This window comes from Phyllostomus hastatus, unplaced genomic scaffold (genome assembly GCF_019186645.2).
Source record: "Phyllostomus hastatus isolate PE091 unplaced genomic scaffold, TTU_PhHast_1.1 phas_scaffold_1674, whole genome shotgun sequence".
Lineage (NCBI taxonomy): Eukaryota > Metazoa > Chordata > Mammalia > Chiroptera > Phyllostomidae > Phyllostomus > Phyllostomus hastatus.
Genome location: NW_025334011.1, coordinates 6,026,158 through 6,052,402, shown reverse-complemented (window position 1 = coordinate 6,052,402; position 26,245 = coordinate 6,026,158). Strand labels below are relative to the sequence as shown.

Sequence of the window (26,245 nt, the reverse complement as noted above, 5' to 3'; positions counted from 1 at the left end):
TTCTGTGGATCTAATGTACAGCTGGTGACTATAGTTAGTAACAGTATAATGTATATTTGAAATACGCCAAGAAAGTAAATCTTAAGTATGCCCACCACAAACACACACAAAGTGGTAGGTGAAGTAATATATATTTTAATTGACTTGATTATAGTAACCACTTTACAATGTGTGTGTATACACACACATATATCTCTCAAACCATTACATTGTACAATTTAAGCATACATAATGTCCCAGCCTCTTTTATAGTTAAGTGTGTTCATCTGGCTACATTTTAGCCGATGACAAGCCAATGAAATAAAGTGTGTAACTGAGGGGTCACAGTCACCTACAAGTGGAAAGTGTTCAGATAGAAGACAGAAGGAAGAGAAATAGGTCCCACTCTGAGCTTTCCCATGGAAAGCAGATGTGGGCTAAGTCTTCGTGACCATCCAATACTTAAGGCACAATAGATCAACAAGATAGAAGAAGCCTGGGTGCCCAAAACTGTAGAGCCACACTCCAATCCAGGTAGGCCACTCGGATCTCACCCTTTTGGACAGAAGCACTCATCCCCTCAGCTGCTGGAAGAGTTGGCAAAGTGCCCTTGGCTCAAGAGAGCTGCCTCCCACTATATTATTTCCACCCTAAGGGTAGCCTGCAGCTGGTGACCGGTACATAAAGGGGTGCAAGGGGGTGCAAAGACTGGGTCTCCTAGCCTAGATGCTTGCTCAACTCTGAAGAACCACCCCAACCCCAGAGCTCCCCCTGGGCTCAGCTGAGGCCTCTGCTGGTATCTGTGTCACAGTGTAACATCTCTGCTCATTCCCTCACACGCACAGGTGTCTTCCCCAGCAAGACACCTGCACTTCAGTGTCCATCCCAGAGTCTATTTCTCAGAAAAACCAACCTTAGCCAATAAGCCACTGTCATTTGCTCTGTCAGAGCAAGTATTATCTGCATTTCAACTTATTTAAGTATCTACTATGTGCTGAGCTCAGTGCTGGAAATTCTAAGACATCACATCTTTGACTTCATGAATGTGTAAAATGCAGTCCAGTGAAAGGGATGCAAATAAGAAATAAATAAGTATGGTTACAGAGGCTTGACTAGCCCTGGTCTCAGGAATACCACCAGGTTTGCCCACAACACTTTCCAGGAAGAAAAAGTTAGTCTTGCTCCCAAGTCTCAACACCCTTGCACTCTCGTCCCCTAGTTTCCTTGGGAAAGACCGTTACTGCCTTCTTCCGATGATTTGTTCAGACGCCCTTTCTTGATTGAGCAGCCCTGTGCTTTCTTAAGTCCTTTGACTTGAGCTGCCCTCTCACTCAGTTTGGGGAAGGAGTCCACATGCAAGGACCTCGTGTGAGTCTAATAATGTGTGAGCATGCAGGCAGCCTTTTAGTCACAGGCCACTTGTTTAAGTGGCAGACTCAGCCTCCTGCCTCCCTGTTTTTTCAATGATAGCATACAAACTTTTGTAAGTGATTTATTTTCTTTTTTTTTAATTTACCGAAGGATGGCATTCCTCTCCTACAGAGAGGTGGCATGCAGTGCACTAGCCCTCGGTGGGGGCTCAGTGGGACTTTCACATCCAGGGACATTCATGCAACCACCGCGCAGGAGCAGAGGATCTTCCAGCACCTCAGCAGTGTCCTTCATGCCCCTTCCCAATCTAAAACACACCCTCTCCTGAAATAACTTCTATTCCAACTTCATAGGGATCAACTAGTCATGTCAGGCAATTACTTTCAAGATAAAACTTCTCAATATAATGTAAGCACCTAAACATCCATGGCTGCATTTCTTTGCCAACGAGTCCCACCTTATATACATCCATATGTTCATTGCAGCATTATTTATAATAGCCAAGACACAGAAGTGACCTGAGTGTCCACTGATGGACGAATGGATAAAGGAGAGGTGGTACATATATACAATGAAATATTACTCAGCCATAAAAAGAATGAAATCTTGCCGTCTATAACACATGGATGAACCTAAAGGGTATTAAGCTGAGTGATATGAAACAAAGACAAGTACAATATCATTTCACTTATATATGGAATATAAAAAACAAATAAATGAGCAAACAAAACAAACAAACTCATAGACACAGAGAGCATTTTGATGGTTGCTAGATGGGAGGGGCTTGGGGGATGGGTGAAAAAGGAAAAGAGATTAAGATGTACAAATTACCAGATTTAAAAACAGTCATGGGGCCCTGGCTGGTGTGGTTCAGTGGACTGAGCACCAGCCCTTGAGCCAAAAGGTCATTGGTTCAATTTCCAGTCAGGGCACAGGCCCCGATGATGGGCCAGGTCCCCAGTTGGGGGCGTGTGAGAGGCAACCGATTGAGGTATCTCTCACATATTGATGTTTCCCTCCTTCTCTTTCTCCCTCCCTACCCCCATCTCTAAAAAAATGTAAATAAGTAAAATCTTTAAAAACAGTCATGGGGATGTAAAATACAGCATAGGGAATATAGTCAATACCATTGTAATAACTATGTAGGGTGTCAGATGGGTTCTAGCCTTATGGGATGACCACTTTGTAAATTATATAAATCTAATAATTATGTTGTACACCTGAAACTAATATAACATGGATGTCAACTGTAATTAAAAATAAAAATATATTTAAAATAAAATTAGATTTAACAAAAAACAATTCGTAGCTCACCCTACAGAGGCCATAATGCTCACCACCACATTAGCATCGGGAAGACAATGCTTCCATCTCAGTGAAAGGGAACTACTGTGTCCTCAGAATGCCATACCCACTTGAAGCCACGGTCCTCATGCAGACATGGCATGCCCTACATTCTCCACACTGTGTGCCCAGAAAGAACATAGCTCAATCGCTTTACCCAAGGCACTGCCACCTAACAGACCCTGTGATTTCACAACCTAACAACCCCTGCTTTCTGCCAGGAGCTCTGACACCTACCACCCCCTTGTCCTGCCATGATTGTATTGACAGATGTAGGTAATTCACTTCCCTTCTCTCTCTCTCTGAGGCTGCCCCCACTCCCAAGCAAACCTATTTCCCATAATTGCGTCATCCTTCTCATAGGCAAGGACAAGATGATGGCACATGAACCACCCCTATGGCCCCCATTTCTCAGGGCACACAAGTGTCCCTGAGACACGAAGAGCTCGGGGCAGAGGAGAGCAAAGCAAAAAGCTGAAGAATTCTATGGATGTCAGGAAAGCCCCCGACATAACTCGTTTCTTACAAATCAGAATAGCTTCTTCCGAGATGACCGTCTACTCAGCATGCATCTGGCACTGTATTTGTTACTGAGGCTCCAGAGTGACAGAGACCCAAGCCTGAAGGAGCTCAGTGGAAGGATAAATAGTATATTTAAGTAGAAAAGTTACCATAATGGGTAATTTACATACACAGTGATGAGTGCTATAACAGAGATATACTGGGCTTAGAATGAGAGGCCAAGGCTGAGGTCCTCAGCCCAGTTGGGGGAACAGAGAAGGCTTCTGGGAAGTGGTGGGATCTGGATTAAATCTTAGAACCAGTTAGGTGTGGGGACTGGGGATGAGGGAAGGAGGCAGAAGAGGTGGTTCTAGGAATGAGAAGTGTGGGAACTCAGACAGTGGTGTGAAATGGCTGGACACGGTGTGTACTACTACTGCTTCAAGGGCAAGGCCAGGAGAAGCAAGAGGTGAGGTGGGTGAGCTCAGCAGAGCCCAGGTCGAGGAGGGTAAAGAACATAGGTATCTCTGCTATGTGAACCCCGCACAGAACATAGTCAGAGACCACTAAACCAATGGCACAGCCCGCTAAGGGGCACAGAATCAATGAGCTGTTCTAGAACACACAGGCCTTTGGTCGGCTTGGTTGGGAGGCAGCTCAGCAGTAAAGAATGTAAATGAAATTAACTTTCTTGACAATTATCCTGGAATCACAATCTTAATTAAGAGCAGTTATTTTCAAAGGTCAGTTTCAGTGAGTCCTGCTTCTATGACCAGCAACAAAGAAGCAACAAAGAAGGGATTCTGTCAGTTGAAGGTTCTGTCCTCAAACCCACAGAAATGCACAAACCTCAGGGGAAAGCAACCCAGAGGATGGGCACACACTTGAACCTTTCTCCTGTCTTCTCCGATCCCCTCACCCCTCAACACACCCCTCCTCCTCCAGACCACATTGAATATTCTGAACTCCCATTGCTTCCACTTCTGCTCCAGGTCTGAGCTCTTGGTTTACCTGCTTCTCTCTCCTCTCAGACACACCACTCTCTCCAGGAAATACTCTTTCAGGACATTCCCTAGGACACAGGCTTCAGAACTTAGGCGAGGACTTAGTCTGACTCCTGAGTTGCGTGCCTACCCATCCTTTGCACTTAGTAGACACTCATTAAAAAACTGCTGAACAAATTCATGTGCTGATCAAAGGCTGTGTGTGCCAGCCCCGGGTGGTGGCTTATCGCCTCCTTTATGGCTTAGTCTCACCCAGAAGCTGAATCTCACACTTGGCCTGGACACTTTCTCTGGAACCAGTGGAGAGGTCGGGTGCTCCAGAACCCATCCCAGTCTGGCTTGTCTTGGAGCAGTTGGTACCCGCAAAGAAGAATAAAAATAAAGACCACAAAGGGTGAGTTTCCAGGTGTTTCCCAATTGCTAGATGCTTTAAAAAAAAAAAAAAAAAAAGGAAAGCAGGAGCCTGTGAGAGAACATGGCAGGGAGAACTAAAATATTCTACACTAAAATCCAGTTTTGTTTCTCTTTCCCCACTGTCATCTACTTGAGGGCAAGAGCTACATCTAGGCCATCTTTACACGTCCAATTCCTAACCCAGTGAGAAGTTCAGAGACGTGCTCAGTGTTTGTTGAACTGAACAGAGATGTGTTAACTCCATCAGAGGGATGCGTCTAGAAGTCGAATCAGAACATTCAGGTCAGGAAGTGGCGGTCATTAACCAGCCAGTATCAGTGACACACCTACCAAGTCTTCCCCATTTCTCTTTTCTCCAGACAAACAACCTTCCTTCTGTGATGATGCAGGCTTCCCTGCAAGTAAAATTTACTGGAGTAAAGCGTATCTTAATTTCTTGGAAATCTCCCCAAATCTTCTAGTTGAAGACCGTGAAATGTACTGACTCATCAGGAATACATCTTCTAAACCAGTATCTCCTCTTAGAATGCATTTTATTCCTGCAGAGGAATGATTCCATCCACCTGATGTTGGATCCTACTGGCTTCAAGTTCGGAAGGTGGCGTACACTGACCTCCATGGTTGAAGACGTCTCCTATTTGTCTCTGTTCCTGTATTGATCCCTATTTCTGTATTGTACAGAGGTAAAAACAGCAGACCAGCCTCTAAGTGCAATAACATCCAGGCGCCCCCAGGCCATACACCTGACTTCCCTGGCCCCATTTTCTTCACTTCTGAATACATATCTTTTAAAAAACCATTAGAGCACACAATTTCTCAAATGCCTTCTGGTTCTGACACTGCTCTCTGAGATAAGTTCCTGCGAAGAGGGAAATTACGGATGATAGACAGTTGCTCAAACCGTGGGGCCTGGAGGAAGAGGTGTGGGGGTGAGAGTACTAATACACAAAGAGAGGAGAGGAGCCATGCAATGGCAGTGGGGGGAGGGATACTTAGAGAAAGGAGGCCAGAGACTCTGGTCCTGGCAGAAACTGATGGTTCACTGCCACAGAGGCACTGAGGGAAGGTTAACATGGGGCAGGCCATGTATAGGGAATGCCAGGAAACAGCAAGGACCCAAGAAGCCACTGCTACCACTAGGTCTGAAGGGACATAGGGTTGAGCAGTGCCCAGAACCCAGAAGAGCTGTGACCTTTGGAAACAGACAGATTCAAACAACTGCCAGCAGTTGAGAGGGTGGGAGCTGAGAGAATAAGCAGCCCTACCTCACTTTTCTATGGGCCTCCCACCCCCTGCTAGTGTCTCCTGTTGCCAAAGGGGAGAGGGCCCATCACTGCATGAATCCTCTGGGGTTGCAGAGCTGAGGAAGCAGTAGGTTCGGAGAGGTAAGTGGCAAATATCCAACCAAAATACTTTGTCTGCTACACAGCAAACCTCTGGCTCTATTCTTGAAGACAGGCAGAGGTGATTCCTTATGATCATAAGCAGACCACAGCCAGTCTTTGTCGGAGATGATCCAGGCCATGATAAGATGGGGAACAAGCTGAGTCAGCACTAGGAACATGGGAGCTAGAGTGATCTTGTCCCTGTTGTTCTAGAGAGTAAACATGGGGGAAAGGATAAGAATTGGAAACTCAGGGAAGGCTGAGGGCAATTCTGAGGGGTTGCCTGAAAACCAGAATGCAGAGCCACCAGCCATGACACACCTGGGAAGTTGGGTATTGCACATGGTAATTCCAGTAAGCGGGTGCTGTGTGTTTCAACAGGCTTTGGTGCGCCCACAGCCTCTAGGGCAGCAGCTCCTGCAATATGTGCAGGAGTCCTAACGTCACGTGAGACGTCCTATCAAGAGCCCATGGAGCTTCTTCCTTTGGGGGTTCTGATAGTTAGATACTTAGCTATTTCAAGGTGATAAATATTCAGGTGAGTAGAGTTACACATGCCCAATGTGCAGTTATGAGAACTGGTAACACATCAAAATCTCATTCATTCATTCATTCATTCATTCATGACTATGCTCAAATGTGAAGTATCCCTGACGAGGCTGAGGATAACCCAAAATGCAGGGAAGTATTTTAACTACCGAAGGGAACAAAGTATATGCAGTGTTGTAGTCGCAATGATGTACATATGAATAGGTGCACAAACTTCAGCGTATTTTTCTCTATTCAATAGGACCTAAATAGGCCATGATTTTCCTTAAAATGACAGTTCCACATTTTATGAACCTGGGAAAAGTTATGGAAGAATATCCACACATTTCGCCTTGTTTGCCTTGAAGATTTGTTACAATGAACATGTTGTTACTTTCACATTGAAATAAAGAACAAACTGACAGTAATCAGAAGGGAGGGGAGATGGAGATAATGGGGGAAAATAGGGGAAGGGCCATCAAGGAACACGTATAAAGGACACGTGGACAAAGCCAAAGGGGGTAGGTTCTGGGGTGGGAGGCGGGGATGGGTGGGGCAGGGGCCAAGGTGGGGTGAAAATGTAGACAACTGTACGTGAACAACAATAAAAATAAGTTAAAAACATGTATTACTTTCAGAACAAATTATAAATGTAGAAAAGTGTAATATAAATAAGAAATTTTTTTTTTTAAAGACAGTTCACAGAGAAAAATTTTCTTCAGAGAAGACACAACCCTGACCGGGGAGGCCTGGCCTTGCTCTGGGCCTGCACTGAGTTGAGGCACGGCCCACGGCCCTCGACGGCGGAGGAGGGAGCACCAGTTTAGAAGAAGTTTTAACAGCGTGGCCTCTCAATCTGGGGTCTGAGAACCTGAATTCTTTTCAACTCGCTCACTGTAACTTTTCTAATTGTTTTAACTCACTGAATTAACTCAATTTCTCAACAAGTAAAATTTAAAACTATTTGCCTCAAAGATCGTTGCCAGGATTACAGAAACTACCAGGAGCAAATGTCTGACATTACCACATCTCCACAGTCCCCTTTAAACACATAGAAAACTTTAGATTAGTATTTCTACATTGTTTTTCAAATATGTAAATTTATCAGGATTATTTCTCCCATCTAAGTGGAAAAAAAAACATACTTTCAAAACTTCCCTATATCTGTAGCCCTAAATATTCCTCACAAACCTTTATTTATCCGAGATAGCAGTTCACAAGATAAACAATGATTATAATTAAGCTCGCATTTCCTAGTATTATAATAATTTTGGCAAGTGTGCTCTATAATGCATTCTTGTTCTCCCTAGACCAGTCTCCAAAAGAACACAACAAAAGAAAAAAGTTTTAATCAAGGCAATTTACATAATTTCATTTCCTCTCCAGACTTTGCATTCTATGAGCATGGACAGGATTTCAAGATTTAATAGGTGAGCTTTGGAGAAAACTCCTTTCATTTCTTAGTGAAGGATTAAAACATCAGAGCACACACTGCAATTCTTTAGTGATAACTATGCATTTGGGGCAATTTTTAAAAATAATTTTATTCCAACTGGCGCCTGTTTCTTCACACCCCTTCCGATCTGTAACATCACCAGAGCCATTCCTGGGCTCAGGGTTCTCAGTAGTGTGACGATCACATATGGCAGCAACGGACAGAGTTAAACAGTTTTCACAAAGGAGGCAGGAAATTCCCAGGGGGCCAGGGAGAGGGACAGCGTGTCCCTGGCTTCATCTTCCACCCCCATTAAACTGGCAGTCAGGAGCCCTGGACTTTAGTCCCGGCTAACTCATCTGGAAAACAGTTAGACTAAATTTTCCCTAGATGCCCTTGAATGCCATCATTTTATGATTCCTCCTAGCCATTCCTCTTTAAATGCTTAAATAAATTTGTTTAGTTTCCCTGATAAAGAAAAGGTGAAACGTGAGGAAACATTTTCACAAAAGGCATATTCCCACAAATATTATATGAACTGAGTTTTCCAAAAGGAAATAATATAACAGTGTCATAAAAACACCCTTTGGGCAGTATATTAGTTTCCCATGGCTGCTGTGACTAATTACCATGAATTCAGTGGCTCACACCACACATGTACCCCTTCTCAATTCTGGAGGTCAGAAGCCTGGAATGGGTTTCTCTGGCTAAAGTCAAGATGTCAGCAGGCCTGATTCTTGATTAAGGCTCCGAGGAAAGAATCTATGTTCTTGCCTGTTTTTCAGCTGCCTGTGTTCCTTGCCTTAAGTCCCTTCCTCCATCTTCAAAGCGCATTACTTTAATCACTGCTTCTACCACCACATCTTCTCTTCTGTGGTAGACACTCCCTCCGCCTCCCACCTGTTTGGACCCTGGAGATTACAGGGCCCGGCCCATCTGGATACTCCAAGATCATCTGTCTCCCACCTCAAAATCCATAACTTCATCACACACTCAAAGTCCCTTTTGCCATCTCAGGAGTACACAGCATAGTAGGGGTTAGAATGTGAACAACTTGGGGCTATTACTCAGCCTACCAGAGGCAGCATATTTGCAATGATCCTTTTTAAAACATTAAGTTGGAATCTTGTGTACAGTGGACTGAAGGTCCAAGGACCTAACCTGCCCTTTTCTTATCCTTCCCTGGAAACGCTCTTGAGCACAGGAGGGGCAGAGAATAAACTGAGCAAACAGGAGCCATCGAGTTCAGCTGAAGAGGCTGGGCTGTAGTGATTTAGTAGTGTGGTTTGGACCTGCAACAGCAAAGTCTCCAAATGCTGCCCTTGACACTCCTCCCCTCCCTCTTGGAGCTGCCACCCTCTCCCTGCCGCTTCTCTCCAGAGCGATCGCTTGGAGAGGACGTGTAGGTTATGTGGTCAGCAGGTCTCCAGGCCACCCGCACCAGCCCTCTGTGCTATTTTTAAATTTCTCTTTTCGACTTCCAACCTGACTGTTCAGGAGCAACTAGGTCACATGTTCCTTAGAGTTGCTGATTCCAGTAATTCACATACAGACTTCAAAGAACTTTTCATTTTCATAGAGATGTTTTAATATCCCCAAAGAATCTAATTGGCTGGAAACTTTAAAGACCATCCTTTTAAATGCTCTTTTTATTTCAGAGGTATCCCAACTCCTTCCCAATCATGGAATCAACAGTATGCATCTGAATACTACCAGGGATTCCTATTTCCCACATGGAGATCCACCACCCAAAAAGTCCTCTGAAGCTTGGATACGAAACAAAGTGTAAAGCTGTGCATTTGCTGGGCCTCCTAAGCAGGGTCTCCCTAACGTGCACGCTGCGCTGAAAATGGGCATCTGCTCCTCAACTGCAGTAACGATGAGTATTTTGGTAAAGAAGAAATAGCTCCAAACATATCAATCTATGTTTACAAGCTTCCCAAGTTTGCTTTCATTGTATAGATGACTTATTCTTCTCACTTGGAAACTCTAAATGGGGGGAAAGGGGAAGGGTCGTCAAGGAACATGTATATAAATAGGACCCATAGACAAAGCCAACAGGGGTGGGAGACTAACGGGAAAATGAGGACAACTGAACTGAACAACAATAAAAAAAAGAAACTCTAAATCAAACAACTTTTTTCTGAATTTCAGAGAACATACAGTCCAAACAGGTGAAGGGTAGCTAACTCAAACAGCCCCTACCTTGTCCGTAAGGAGCGCTCTGCAGACTATGGGTGGAAATTCTTTTTTGAATCAGTGTAAAAGCCAAGGCAAGATTAGTAAAGCTGAAGGACAGTGAGCCCAGAAGTCAGTCCAGACACCCACACTCGGTCTGGGAAATGAATCAAGTAGTCCTTAAATCTCTTTGATAATTATGTCTTCAAAAGGGAGAGCTTTACTTCAATTTACTTTGCTCTTTTAGTAAGCAGTAAACATCATCTACAGCTGCAAATTCTGTATAAATGGAGATTAGCCATATTTATTCAGAAAAACATCATGCATTTTATCTCAGGCAAAATACAAGTCTTTCTCGGACAGTTCTCCTGCATAGTACTCCGTGGTGGAGATGTTCCGGTAATCCATACACGGTGACTTCTCATTAGTTGTGGCAGTTACATTCTATCAAGTTTCCACAGAGACCGACTCAGTAAGTATTTAACCATTGCTCCTAGAGTTATGCAGGGAACATTTCTCCAAGACCACGGTCACAGTATTTCCTTTTTTCTGATTTCAACCTTTGCAAGATTTTCATGAACCAGTCAATACATAACCTTATTTTGTGTTTCTGTGTAAAAACACCTTATTTAATATATATTGCTGACTCATTAACATTGAACTCACAGACCACAGCACTATTATTCATGCCTAGACAAAACTTATCTAATACAGAAGTTTTAGACAGAAGTATTTTCTTCAGAAGGCACATCAGGCAGAGCCTTCTTGCTTAGAAAAAAACAACATAGCACATCAGCATGATGGTCGGAGACTATTTAAAACAGTGGAATCACCACCAAAAAACACAAAAATGTGAAAAACACAGTACTAAACAGACTGTGAAAAGGATGCCCATTTACAGTATAAGAAGTGAAATAAGAAGGCAGATCATCATCCAGTGACTTCATCTGGCAACATGCACATGAAGCGACTTGAATTTTGGCCACTCTGCTCATGTACCACATAACCACATAAGTGCTGTGAGGATTGATTTGGAGGTTACAAATAAATTTGAATGAGTAGGTGAATTCACAAATATAGAATCCACAGATAATGAGGACTGACTGTGCCATATCTTGTAAGAAACATTTCCAACTCCCCAGTCTCCTCTAAGTCACTCCCTGATCCACTGTGAGGTCTCCCCGCTCCTCCAACACGGAGCCTGCTTTACCCCATATCACTGCCTAGCAATCACGTGGTAAAATTCCTAGCTGCCACAGAGGAAGCCTCGATTAATGTTAATCAAACCAGTCCGACTGACCCTAAAGGAAGCCTTTGTTAGCTATTCGTCACTGAAGTCAGTGTTATAAAATGGTTCTATATTATTTCCAATGCCCAGGTAATAACCAACATCATTAACCTAAAAGAATAGCAGTTTAGAATGAAAAGACAATGTACCCAGATGAAACAAAATTGCAAGCCTTCCATTCTCCATTCACCCAGTATCTTCTAGAATATTCATACTTACAACTAAGAAAGCCCCCATCATTACCTAAGGCACAATCAGCGGAGGGGGGAGAAAGTGTGACCTTAAAGAGGTAAGATACCAGGGCAAAGCAAAAGGAGCCAAGTCTCTAGGTCCCCGCCACAGGGACAACAAAAGCAGCATCGCTGAAGTAGTGACACCCTTGTCTGGGGCAATGTTTCTCAAAGTGTGCATCTGAGAAACCTGGTGTCTGTTAAAACATGCAGATCCCACGTTCTACACTAGACCAGAGAAAACAGCGTCTCTAAGGGCAGATCCAGAAAGCTGAACCCAAACCTATGTTTGGGAGTTGTTGCTCCATCTAGAGAATGGGAGTAGTGAGGGGGCCAAGTCTGGCTGCTGAGATACACAGGTTTGAAGGCCCAATCCACTTACCAACTAGTCTGGTAACATAGAGCCTCTGCTTTCTCACCCATAAATATGAGGGCAATGTGACCCTTAGTTCACAGGGTTGCTCTACCGTGACACTGCTGTCATTTTGGGCTAGATAACTGTTTTCAGTGAGGACTGTCCTGCACACGGTAGGATGTTTGGCTGCATCTACCCACTAGATGCCAAGAGCAACACCCCAATAGTGACAATTAAAATTAACTACAGATATTCCCAAATGTCTCCTGTGGGGGGTGAGGTGCAAAGTCACTGCTGGTTGAGACCCATTGGCTTAAGTTGGACCTACTAACTGTGACAGGGTATGACATGTGGTAGGCTATCAATAAATGTTTATTTTCTTTCTCCTCTCTCAATTCAATGAATCCCCAGAGAAGAGAGGCTGGGGCAGTTTTCAGGAAGACCTTCACAGCTCTTTGTATTTTTAATACCTCATTTGTTTCTCATCAGCAGCACCATAAGTCTTGGCTCTGTTAGGCTACAAAGCTAACTTTATATTTTTTAAATATTACAAACTTTCAGAAGAAATGGTTGAGTCTTAACTTTAGAATTCATTCCCATCATAGGTAGAGAGGCAAATGTGGGGTGAAAGATCAGAGCCCCTGTAACATGCTTAGAATTAATATGACAACAGGTCTTTCATAGGTCAATTCCCCAGCTCTCTTGTCAAAGCACGAAAAGGCTGGAGGGCACAGACTGTGAATTTGTCCCTCAAAGCGAGTCAAAAATTCTGCATCTGTGAAACAGCAAGGTTGGACTAAAGTCTCATGTTTCTCTACAGTTCCATACACTTTGAAAAAGTCTGTAATTCCAATCAACTTCTAATACTTTGTTTCTTTACCTAGCTTCTAATTCATTGATAATTTCATAGTTTTAATATTGAATCTTAATAATACAGTATTTTAACATTTACTCAATAAACATTTCCTCAAAGTAACAGTTCTTGAGTGTCTACTTTGTAAAAAGCTCCAGCCTTGCCATCAACACCAAAAAAAGATAAGATGCAGCTCTGACCCAAAGAAGGACAGGCAGACACACAGACCGAAAACCAAATATAAACCAAAATAAAATATGTGCTCAGTAAAAATACAGTAAGAATAAATATTAGATGACAAAAAGATGAACATGAGTTGGAAAAGGAACAGATTTTTCCTTGGGATTCTAGACTCGGGGAAAAGCAAGACCAAGAGAAATACAAGACATGCCAGAAACATCCACTTACAACATTCTTCTCGCTTTCTCCATAAATGGAGGTGTCTCCCCTGGAAGTACAGACAGTTTGAGTGACGAAAGCTATGACTAGAGAGGCAAATACACTGAATAATGAGAAGTGACAATTTGCTAGAAGTTTCATCAAACTGATGATAGCACACCAATGTCTTTGGCAGCTACATGTCTGAAAAAAAAAAAGTAACTTTAGGGCTGTAACAAACTTGGAAATATTCCTTCCTTAAATAGCTTGACCACATCAGTATTGTAGAAGCTCCTTTATTTGCTTCAAAATAACACAGGGAAAGGCTGAAAGACAGCCTCCGAGTAAGTGTTAAAAGTTACTCTGCCATCTTTCAATGGCAACGCATTCTTCCTCCCCCGCACCGGCCTGGCTTTCACAGTAATCAGCAGTGCTGCTCTGGGAGAAAAATGTCAGCAATAACATATGACAGGGCGTGGCCCTATCTGTCAGTGGCTCCATATTTTGTGTGTTAAAATATGAGGCACAGACTCATGTCTCCCAGGGCATACAGTGAATTATTTGTGGTTGAACACATGCTGTGTCCAACAAAAAGAGTTCTGTTCCTTTTTGGTTAACTTGACATCTGTTTAGAGGAGTAATAGCAACAGCAAAAATAAGGCTCTAATAATGGCTAGAAACCTACTGTAAACAGTACTGCTTCATCATTCCAAGTCAAATTCACATGACATCAGCCATGAGATAAGGCCAGCTTTCAATTTCTCCACATTAAATGGGCAGACAGCTAGAATGGTAGTGGTTCTTACTATTTATATTTCTTCTGTAAAGGAGTTACATTTAGCAAATGCAGTATTACAGACTGGATGTGTTTATCTCCCCCAAATTCCTTTGTCGAAACCCAACCTTGCAATGCGGCATGGGGCCTTTGGGAAGTGATGAGGACATGAGGATGAAGCCCGCATGAATGGAATTGGTGTCTTTACAAAAGAGACCACAGGCAGCCCCCTCATCCCTCCTGCCAGGTGAGGACACAGTGAGAAGACGATTGTCAGTGAACCAGGAGGCAAGCCCTCAGCAGACACTGAATCTGTTGGCTCCTTGTTGGCTCCTTAATCTTGGGTTTTCCAGCCTCTAAAACTGGGAGAAATATATTTCTGTTGTTCGTAAGCTCCCCAGCCTGTGGTACTCAGTTATAGCAGCCCAAACAGAGTAAGACACACAGAGAGTGCTCTTCGTCTACCCTTTAGGCACCCTCTACTGTATAAGCTCAAATCACAAGGGAAAAGTACAGGTTGAAAGCATTAGGGCTCTTCTCCTATTGTTTTTCTGGTTGTTATTCATATCTCTTCAGAGACAACATTTACAGAGTACCGAATTTTTTGGACTATAAGAAGCACCTAGGTTTTAGAGGAAGAAAATAGGAAAAAAAGTTTTGAAGCACAAAGTTTTGGTAAAATATTTAAAAACATAAATAACATAATATTTCACCAATGTAAATGTAAAAAAGCTCGATGGCAGCATTAACAACCATTATTCCTCCCAAATGGGGGGCGGGGTGCGTCTTATAGTCCAAAAAACCATTATTTACCATGTACCAGGCATAATTTTACACACTTTACATGTATTAAATCATTGAAATGGTTTCTGTCTTCCCAACTTCACAGGTCTGGTTACATGGGGCACTGCCACTGATATTAATGGACTCTCTTTTTCCTTAATCAAGTCAATGCTCTCACAACTCCCCAGGAGCTGGAAGTCTGGGTATCATGTCAGTGCACAGGGCTTCTCCTGGATCTCTTTATAAGGGAATATGAGTTAAGGACAAAGAAGTTAAATTGGAATTTTACAGACACTAAATATTTCAAGATACTGATCAGTTGTATTTTATTTGACTATTTTACTGATTTGTTCAGACATTAATTTGGAAAAATTGCTTTTATACCCTGTAGATGAATGCCCTCCAGTAGGGTCCTCCCCACAGAATCCATTTCTTTCTCATAGAAACAGATAAAAAACAAAGCCCAGAAACTGTACTGTTTCTTAAAGCAGAGGGGCAGCCTACAGAGCTGACCATCTCTGGAGAGATAATTACTCACAGAAGCCACAGCTGGTCTTCAGCTAGGAAGCTCACTTGAACTACTGCTCTTAAAAACTAAAATCCCCAAACTAAGAGAACTCATTTATCATTTGCCACTGATTTCCCCACTGATAAAACTAGATTACTCTGAATGACAGCCCCAAGAGGAATTGTGAGATTCAACTAGAAAGCCAATCCATCAACAAATATGCCCACCACTGTGTGACCGAAGTTGGGGTACATTAAATACATTAAAAGTTGTCCTTGTTCTCAAGCAGCTTCAATAGTGTTGGAAAAAGTTAAATTACTACAATATTGTTAAAGTATTTTATCAGCAAGCTATGTACCAGAGAGAATGGCAGGAAGCCTCCCAGGTGAATACTGGTCTATTAATTTCCTACACTCTTTCTTTCATTTTTCTTCTTTGTTTGGATTCTTCCCAAAGCAGGGCCTGAGAGAAGGTCAAGGACTCAGGAAAAGATAAATCATGTGGAGGAAGTCCCAGAAAGCTTGAGTGAGGAGGAGGCAAGAGTGAGATAAAGACAGATGAAAAGGCAGTAAGAGGTCTGTTACCACACTCAGTCAGAGCTGTATACCAGCAGAACCTCTGGGAGGCCAAGAGGATGTCTCCCCAAATGTTCATCTGCTGCCCAAGCTGATTCCAGGGGTCTGAAAGGGTCCTGAGATAGAAAGGCGGGGCACTGTTAGAGCGAGTCTGAGCTCCCGTGGATCTGTCACTCACCCAGACCCCAACGGAAGGAGCTGAAATCAGAGGTGGGCAGAGAAGTGATGTCAAGCATCAAAAGCACCTGCTATACACAAGTCCTGCTCTGAAAGTGTTGTGTGAATTCTCTGCTCACCTGCGAATACAGTATTCAGCTCACTCTTTATTCTCAGCTTTTCCCCTGCCTATATCATCCTTCCTTGTCCAATTTTCTTTATATATCTGAAACAAACTACATTTTCTAGCCAAAAAAATGCCTAACTTTTCAAGCTTTTCCACTCTAAAATTATGTCACAATGCTATGTGACATAGTTTTGAAAATAGTTTTTCAATTAATAAAATATTGATGTTCAAGGCTCCCTGGCAGAAATAGAGATGATGATGATGGTGGTGATGATGATGATGATGAAGAAAAATAAAATAACAACTACTAATTACTGAAGCTTTATATGCCAGGTCTATATACGTATGAAATCATTTAGTCTCCATGACAATACTTTGAACTATTTGCCCCATTTTATAGATGTTCATTCTTTTCATTGAGGTATAGGGAAATTCAGTAACTTGACCAAGACCACGCGAATATTAAGTGGAGGAGCTAGAATTTGAACCTGGACAGTCTGACTTCAGAGCAAAGACTAACTTTCTAGGACAGATGGAGTAGGAGGAGAAACAAAATAATAATCATGGAAAGTAATAAGAATTGTTATCAAGGTTAAAAAGAAAATGAGTTGCCTATAGAAACACAAAGAAAATTTTATTTAAAGTAGCCAGCACATGCTATACTGAGAACCTCACCCATGTTTCTGTCCTGCTTTGTCCCAAACGTCCCCCACCCGACTCTCTGGTTACCATACCCCCTTCACTGCAACAAATCTGCCTGCACTCATTCTTGGCTTTAGTTTCAAAAGGTCTATAAACAACAACATTTATGAAATTCCGTGATTTTCAATTAAACTCTACAGGAAAAGAAAGTCTCCTTCAAGCTCTAAGAATTAATGTTGACGTTTCCCAGCATTAATTATATGATAAAAAGGTCATATAACTCTTCTCCTCCACCACTTCTGGGGAACAAAGAATATATGAAATCTTGGAGTGAAAGCAATATGCAACCCCTACCAGTAACACCACAGAATACATGTCCTCAAACACCATTAAAACAAAGTCAGAGAAACCAATTCAGGAAGAAAAGGAAATTCTCTGAATTTAGCTCAAGGTTTTAAGTTTGAACACCAAGATGACAAAGTCCAATAATAGGTATATGAGTGTATACAGATTTTTCTAAACTATATAATTTTTTAATCTTTCTAGAAACTTCTAATAAGGTTTTATACCAAAGACTAAGAACAACTTAACATGGGTCCAGAAATTTTTAATTATTCATTCAATAAACTTTTGAGTTGATTTTATGTTCTAGAATGGATATTTTAATGCCTGAGATACTAGATATGTTATGATCAATAACATAATTTTGTTATAAATAGGGAACTGGCCTTGAGATTTTTTTAAAAAATTAAGAATAAATGTCCTTTTTCTAGATGAAAATAAAACACAGATACAGATCCCTAAGACCTGGTGGTAGGAACAGTTTTCTTGCCACATTTTTAAATATTACATTGAAATAGTCAAACATTATTGTGAATTTTATGATTCATCAGATAACACTAACTCCCCTGAGTAATAAACTGCCCGCCTAACAGATCTCAGAAGCTCGGTGATCAGGCAGACAATTGGTAGGTAATTAATAATGAGGGAGACTCTAATTTAATGAGATTAGAAAAATTCAGCATCAATTATCTGTGAAAGATGACATGTTTAAGACCTACAAAAGCACCCCAACAGTTACGTGGGTCACCCCTTGACTTGGTCTCCTCAGGCCACCAAACAAGACACCACAGACTAAGGGGCTCAAACAACAAACTCTGCCCCCCACCACTGCCACCACTAGTTCTCAAGTCTCAGCGTCCAAGATCTTGCAGGGCACTGATCAAATCGGGTTAGGGCTACCCTGCCGGGTGTCACTTAGTAGCCATCTCAATCAATTCCTATGGACTCTTACAGTGTCTCCATGCTTGTGTTCCAGTAATCCTTATTTTACTTAAGAATAGCCCCAAAGCACAACAGTAATAATGCTGGCAATTCTGATATTCAAGCAGAAGCTGTAAAGTGCTTCCTTTAAGATAAAAGGTAACCTTTCTCAACTTAATAAGGAAAGGGAAGAAATCACATGCTGAGGTTGCTAAGATCTATAGTAGGAATGAATCTTTGATCCATAAAATCATGAAAAAAGAAAAAGAATTTTATGCTAGTTTGCTGAGAGGGATCACATTCACATAACTTATAGAATATTATTGCAATTGTTTTACTTTATAATTAGTTATTATAAATCTGTTACTGTGACTAATTTATTATGTGTATGTATAGATATAGATGTAGATTAGATAGATATAGATAAAGAAATAAGTCTGTCCAGAAAGTATCTAGCCAAGTACTATGAAAAATAGAGACATTTATTGATGAAGCAACAATGTACAAGAAACACTGTACATAGGATGATGACACCTCAGTCCCCTGCAAAGTAGGCACCTTGGGACCTCACAGTTCTCCCAATTGCCACCAGCTGCTCTGTTGTATTTTCCTGAATCTCATCAACAGTCTGAAGTCTCTTTCATTTCAAACACAAGTTTAGTTTTAGGAAAAGCTAGAAGTCACAGGGTGCCAAATCTGGACTGTAGGAGGGCTGAGTCACCTGGGCAATTTGATATTTCACAAAAAGACTCTGCAGGAGATGTGACACATGAGTAGGTGCATTGTGTGATGAAGCTGCCAGTCACCAGTTGCCGATAGCTGTGGCCTTCTGAATCATCAGAATAGTTTCCATGGAGAAATGGTCAAGCTTAATGCAAAATCTGATGTAGACTCATCGCTCTACACGCTCAACATTTTGAATGTGATGGCCACACAGTACGCATGTTTACTCAATGGTGCCTACTGCCCCCATTGACTAGTACAATGAAGTCATCATTGTCACGTGTGCACATTCTAGTCCACTCTCTTTGGCTGTCAGGATACATTGATGTCACACAAACTGTTCTTGTTATACTAATAATGGTTGGACTTCTTCTGGATGGACCATTTTATGCGTATCTCCTACTTGCTCTGTTTCTCTGGTGGAACTCTGACTTACACACCTTCCTTTTCTCCATGGATAAAAGAAACCAGGCTCGTGTAAATGCATACTATTACAGCTAAAGAGCATTGGTTTCCATAGAAGGAAAGCTGGAAAAAGTTAGTCTCCTTTCACCTGGGAGGCAAAGGAAGCATAGCTGTGGGCAGGTGACGAAGACCCAGTCTCAGAAAACTTCTACTTTTCATTAATTACACACTTCATGCACTTGGCAAATCTAAAATTTAATACCAGGTTCTTAAAATTGTATTTAATTGTACAGCCAATAGCACTTTCCTGTTAAATCCCATGTACAGAAACAGCAGTATAAAATCTAATGTTGATGCTACCTTTAAATTTTAGCTTTAGCTCCTTGAGTTTGGTCCCTTGAGCTCTCCCCATAAATGCCTAGGCAGAAGGTGGAACATCTGGGGCTGCAGACTATGGGGACAAAGTTTGATTAGCCCAGTTTTCTGTTGATCACCCCTTCTCACCTTTGCAAATGAGGTCTATGAATCATTATCCTTCCCCATAGGAAGGGCAACTGTAGGGTGGGGTCTTCCTAGATACCCAGGTGATCAGAAATGGAACCAGGGGTTCCCTCTTCTCTCCCTGCTCCATGCATGTCCATTCTGAAACATCTCACTCAGAGAAAGGGTTCATTTTTCTAGGAAAGGAACATTGCAAATATCATACAAGTCATTTTGCAGCTCCGTATGGTCCTCCAGCACAAGGAGGAGAACTGTGCCCCTTCCGGCTCGCCTTCCACTGTAGATATATAACGTTGACCACAATTTCTCTTCAAATGCCCCAACATTTTCATGTGCACATTTCATGTGCGCATTCACTCAAAAACATTTATTGAGTGCCTTGGAAGGCACTAAATTTTAGACTCTATGATTTAGGAAGAATCTACATACATATACTACTGTGATACACGTTGGCATTAAATATGCAAATAAACATTCTACAGGAATTTAGACATAGTTAGACACAGTGGGGTGACAGAATGAGAAGAGGGGGAAAACGGAAAAATAATGTTATGATGTATTGAGAGCTTTTACCCTTGGGAGGCTGCCACCAAAATAAGATCGTGTTATTTGTATATTTAGTTGTTACTAGAAAAGTAGTTAATCAGAGCACAATTTTGATATGGTCTATGGGGAAATCACCAAAGAATAGATTGTGACACAGTTTGTAATTTGTGTCACTTTGCATATTGCCACTCTTCTCTGGCTGACAGCTTGGGATAAAAATAATAATAACTTTGTCTTTAAAAACTACATGTATATAAAGAAACAGGGCAAGAGCCCAAGTAGATCTTAACCTGGCAAATGCTAACACGCTTCATGTGATTCAGACCGAGTGTGCTGGCCCCAAATTAATATAGACTGCCACGCAGTTCACCAGTGACGGGTTTTATGATAGATAGAATACTTCAGTAAAAATGCTATTAAATATATGTGAAGCTTTGAACAGATGGCATTTATAACAGATGTCCCTAATAACTGATCACCATTTAGTATTCTCTGGCTCAGGCTCACAAAAAGGTTTCATGATTTTGGAAGGGAGAAAAAAGTCTGAGCAAGATCTTAATTTCACAAGCAGTTCTGTCAAACAGCTATTTCTCACCACTCTATAAGTCAGCCATTCACCAGAGATATTTTTAAGAAAAGAAAAATTAAATATATACATCTGACCCTTGAACAACACAGTGTTTGAACTGAATGACCCACTTATGCACAGATTATCTTCAGCTGACCTTCTCAGTTCAGTTGACCCATGCAGTTCAAACCCGTATGGTTCAAGGGTCACCTGTATTTGAATCTTCTGCAACTTGAACCATAGGTTGCTAATATCCTGACCTATTTATTTTCAATACTGTCAAGCTTCCAATGTTACTGAATAGCTGTGTGTGTGTGTGTGTGTGTGTATGAATGTATGTATGAATATTCTTACACATATTGCCTTTCCCCATGGGCAGCTGTAGAATGTTTAACTTCCAAGCTAAGACCCTTCTGGAACCATGAGAATCATGGAAAGCAACTAGAATCAGCAGATGTATAGGACAGGGTCAGCAAAGAGGACAGACAGCCTCAAAGGGAACCACAAAAATATGTTGAAGAGAAATTGCCAAAAAAATTGAACCTTGACTTAAAATGTGAGTCATCGGGATAGAACAAGGGAATCCAAGAGTGAGGACACAGAAGTAACAAAACAGATGAAAGTCCAGATCGAGGGGAGATGGTTTTTAAGAAGTGGGTGAGTTTAAATGTTCGCAGCCTATGGTTCAGAGATGTGGCTTGCCCTGATCTGCTTCAAGAGTAGATATTTTAAATGCTAATCAAAACAGTGCATGTCTAAAATTACACCTGTATGATGATCAATCAATCAGCATGTAAGACACCTGGTCGCAACTTGTCGGAGCACATTTTCTAACAATTAAGAAAAGCAAACACTAAATTTATTGGACTAAAAAAACCCCAAACACTTATAAGTCTCCTCTAAAACTAATACCCTAAGGTTAAACAACATAAACCTTTTAAGAGAAAAAAAATAAGGAACCTAGGTACCCAAATATCAACTGCAAGTTTATTCAAAAAGGCTAGCAACCAACTTGAAATCTATAAACTCTGGCATAAATGCATTCCACCTAGATTCTGCAAGGCAATAATCTTGATAAATCAAGTTTACTTTAACAAAGCTCAAGCCAATAAAACAGCTACATGCTATAAAGCACTTTAATCAGTGACTGTGATTCACCTGCTTGCACTCTGCTAAATGACAGGGACACAGCGCCTGGCACAGGCCTACACAGTACACACCAGGAGCTCTGCAAATCGTTGTTAATCAACTGATGCTCAGGGTTAACACTACGAGTCTTGTCAACACATTTTGAAAAGTAATTATCCTTTTAGAGGCAACAAGATAGACAGTCCTAGGATCGAATGCCAGCGTACCATTTGCCAACTGTGTGATCCAAGATAAATTACTTGATACAAAATAAGTTTGTTAAATATAAAGATATAGTGGCTGTCAACTTGTCTAACCCAAACTACAAGGGTGGGAGGGCAAACCCAGTTGTGGCACACACACAATTTTTTAAAGTTATTTAATCAAACATTAATGTAGGTGCTGATGTGAAGGGATTTTGCAGATGTAACAAAAATCCCTAATCAGTTGACTTTAAGCTAGGGGATTCATCCTCAGTGGGCCTGACCTAAGGGCTCAGGTGAGCCCTTACAAGGGAATGGGCTCTTGCTGGCTAATGAGACTCCAAAGAGCAGCTGCGTCTACATCTGCTCTCCCTTCTCTGGACTTTCCTTCCTGCTGCCTGTGACAATAGTCTCAGCCTGTGCCTCGGGTCTCCAAGCTGCCTACAATTTTCCTGACTTCTTGTCCCAGGGATACAGCCCCCAATCATGTCAGCCAATTAATTACAATAAATCTTTAATACTATCTCCTACTGGTTCTGTTTCTCCACATGACCCCAAGTGATACAGGTGATAACTATCCGTACTTCACAGATCTGGTATGAGCATTGAATGGGACAGTTTATACAGAACCAAAGCAGAACTTCTCAAACTCTGCTGGGAGCACAAGTCACCTGCGGTGCACATTCTGAGTCAGCAGGTCTGGGGTGGGGCCCAAGAGCCCGCATTTCTAACAAGCTTGCAATTGATGCTAATGTCATAGGTCAATAGATACAATTTGACTAGCAGAAGTCATCCTAGAACATAATAGACACTAAATAAATACTAGCTTGCTTTCCCCACACCACCTTTTTGTTCTCACAATTTTCAAGTTTCTATTGGGTTGGGGAGTTTTTTTAATTAACTAATGCATTTAAAATATATACTGCACTGACTACTTCCTAGAGCTTTGGATAGCTGTAATATAAAAAAGTCACAAAGAAGAGTGAAAAAAAGATAACAAATACTAAACAATGCCCTCCCATACATCCCCATACCCAGAACTAAAGACTGCTCATAGTGGCCTGCAATGTTACCACCCAATCAGTAGAAGACACTTTAACACCAAAGCCAAAGAGATCATCTGACAGTAGAGTTAGGCTCGGTCACTATTTATAAGCAAAACACAACTGCTCCTGTTGTCCCCAGCTGCTCTTTCTAAGTTTCCTCCTCTAGCTCCTCTTCTTCCATGCACCTCTCCAGTCTGAGTTCTTGTTTTCCTTCGTCACCCATTCCCAAATTTTTAATTGCTGCTATTGATTCCCAGGTCATCCCCTCACTGAGCTCTGGACCCACATAGTTCTCTGCCTTCTGGCCATCTTAATTTAGATGTCCACAAGTACCTTAAACTGAAAGTGACCCAAATGCAACTGTCTCTCTCTACACCTCCTTTCCTTGCTTCATTCTCTTTCATCATCCACTCCAGGAAAAAAAGTTGGAAACCTGAGAGAAAGTCCACCCTCCTTCCTTCCATGCCTGGTTACCTCTTACTCATCTTCCAACACCTGGTCAAGATCCAGATGCTGCCTCTCCTAGGACCTTTCCTTAACTTGCCTCGGTCAGGGCAAAGTTCCACTCCTGACTGCTCCCTGTACACACTCCCCCTGCACTTATCACACGGTATTATCATTGAACAACAACAACAATTTGGCCCTGTTACATATTCTCACAGAATCCTGAGTTTTTGCCTTATAAATTTTTTATGAATACAATTCTACAATAACTTGCACAATTATTACAATTATTGAGTGACACTTCCCCCTCTAGACTGAAGATTTCATAACATTAGAGACCATCTTTTTTGTTCAACAGACCCAACAGCACACCCAGTGCCCGAGACACTGTATACGCTTAATTAGTAGTTGAATGAATGACTGTTTACCTGTGTATCTCCTCCCCTACACTGGAGACCCCTTAGCAATAAGAATTGACTCTTATTTCTCTATCCCTAGTGCCTCTCATGTAGTAATTGCTTGATGAATGTTGGTTGACTGAATAAGTCAATATAAATATAGTGGTATCACCAGTTGCCAAAGAGCAAGCTTCATATATGTGAGAGTGTTTGTTAATCAAACCTTTTCAGCCACATCTATCCAAGGATGCCCCCAATTGCCTCAGCATGCTTACACCAACCCTGACCCTCACTGGGGTGGCTACTATTTACGGGGCCATCAGCAATGATGGTTAGTTATGTCCATTTGTCCCATAAGTGGCCCCCAGTTAGACACCTTAAATGCCCAGAGACAAACAAAAGGTGTCTCTTAGTAGCATCAGGCTTTACTCCTTGAGATAAGTTATTTGGACTAAATGAATATAAAGTAAACTCTCTGAGATGAGTTATTTGGACTCAATGAATATCTGGAATCATTTATTTAACTTGTCTAGATTTCTGTACACACAACACGTTCCAAGTTTATAGAGATGTCATTTTAAATATATTTTCTGGAGCAAGGAAAGAATAGCTTTTCAAAGCTCCACATTATAGACAGTTTTATGCAACTAAGATTTTTAATGAACCACTTCCTGCTCATTCAGGGGAATTCCGCCCTCTTTCATTGGAAGCCTGAGGAGACCATGAGCAATGTCTCAGCATAGCATGCCTCGCTACCTGCTGGCACTTGATATTAAAAAGGAGAGGCGGCCACAGGTGCTTTTTCTGTGGAGAGCCAGATGTCAAGAGAAGGCCCCAAGGCTGAAAAAATGAGAAGAATGCAAATGAGTCAACGGGGGCCTGAACTAATGATACACTTTCAGACAGTGCAAACAACTGTATTTTCCCAACTCCATTCTGTGTCCTAATTCTCAGTAGGTTGAGGATGAAGTTAAAGTCTCAATAGGTTTGCCTTTGCTATATTCACAACTGGAACACCTGAACAAGAATAAATAAAACAAAGGACACTTCCCCATTCTCTGTAGTTCTATATACTTTACAGATAAATAATTGGCCCCATGTGGTAGATGGGTAAACTGAGGTACTGAAAAGTGTCTTGAAGGTCACATCCTGGGTAATTCCCAAATTGCAGTGTCTCCCCCAAATTTTGGTGGGCCTGGGACCTCAGAATGTGGCTTCATTTGGAAATATGGTCTTTACAGATGAATTTAGTTACAATAAGATTAGGTCATACCGGATTAGGGTGGACCCTGAATCCAGTGACTGGTGTCCTCACAAAAAGAGGTGAGTGTGGGCACATGGACTCACAGAGAGAAGACAGCTGTGTGGAGACAGAGGCAGAGATTAAAGTCATGCTGCATCAACCAAGGACTTCCTGGAGCCACCAGAAGGCAGACGGCCAACAAAGCCCCCTTAGAGCATTCAGAAGGAGCACAGCCCTGCCATCACCTGGATTGCAGACTTCTGGCCTCCAGAGTGGTGAGGAAATAAATTTCTGTTGTTTGGAGACACTGGTTTGTAGAAATTTCTTATGGCAGCCCTAGGAAACTAATACAAATCCTAATCAGTAGGTAACTTTATTGCCATTTTACTGATGTAGAAATTGAGGATCAAGGACATTGGGTAACTTTCACACAGAAGTAACAAGAGGCAGCCCAAAGAAAAAAGATGTAAGGAGTGGAAGCTGAATTCCTCAGCCTTAGTGATAATGGACCAGGAGTTACAGGTGCTTGAAACATGACCTCCAGTACAACTGGCAGATTCTCCCTCTCACACAGCGGCTCCTGAAGCACGCTGCCCCTGAACACACAGCGCACAAGTGGTAAATCAGGAACCAGAAGCTCCCAACTGACCTCATCTATGGAACGTTGTTTGTTTTTGCTTAAACTCAAAGAACAATTTTAATGATGAAACTAAACAGGTAGAGCAGGAGAGTGCTGAGCATAAGCCAGCGTCCCCAACCATTGGTCTCTAATGGCTCAAGATCTGCCATGGACATACTCATCACTTCAGGTTTCATTAACAGGCCACTGGCAGTGTTTATTTCTTCCTTTAATAAATTTTGAAGTATTGCAAACACATTGAAAAGCATGTAGAATAATACAAATACAGTCATCCCTCGCTATTTTGTGGTCCACTTATTGAGGCTTCACTGTAAAACCCGTGATACAG

General features: G+C 41.8%; 1 protein-coding gene across 5 annotated transcripts in view; it reads right to left on the bottom strand.

Moving 5' to 3' along the window:
* The window catches only part of FRAS1 (Fraser extracellular matrix complex subunit 1), a 428,720-nt gene that overhangs the window by 297,872 nt on the left and 104,603 nt on the right, over positions 1 to 26,245 (bottom strand). The window lies entirely within an intron of this gene.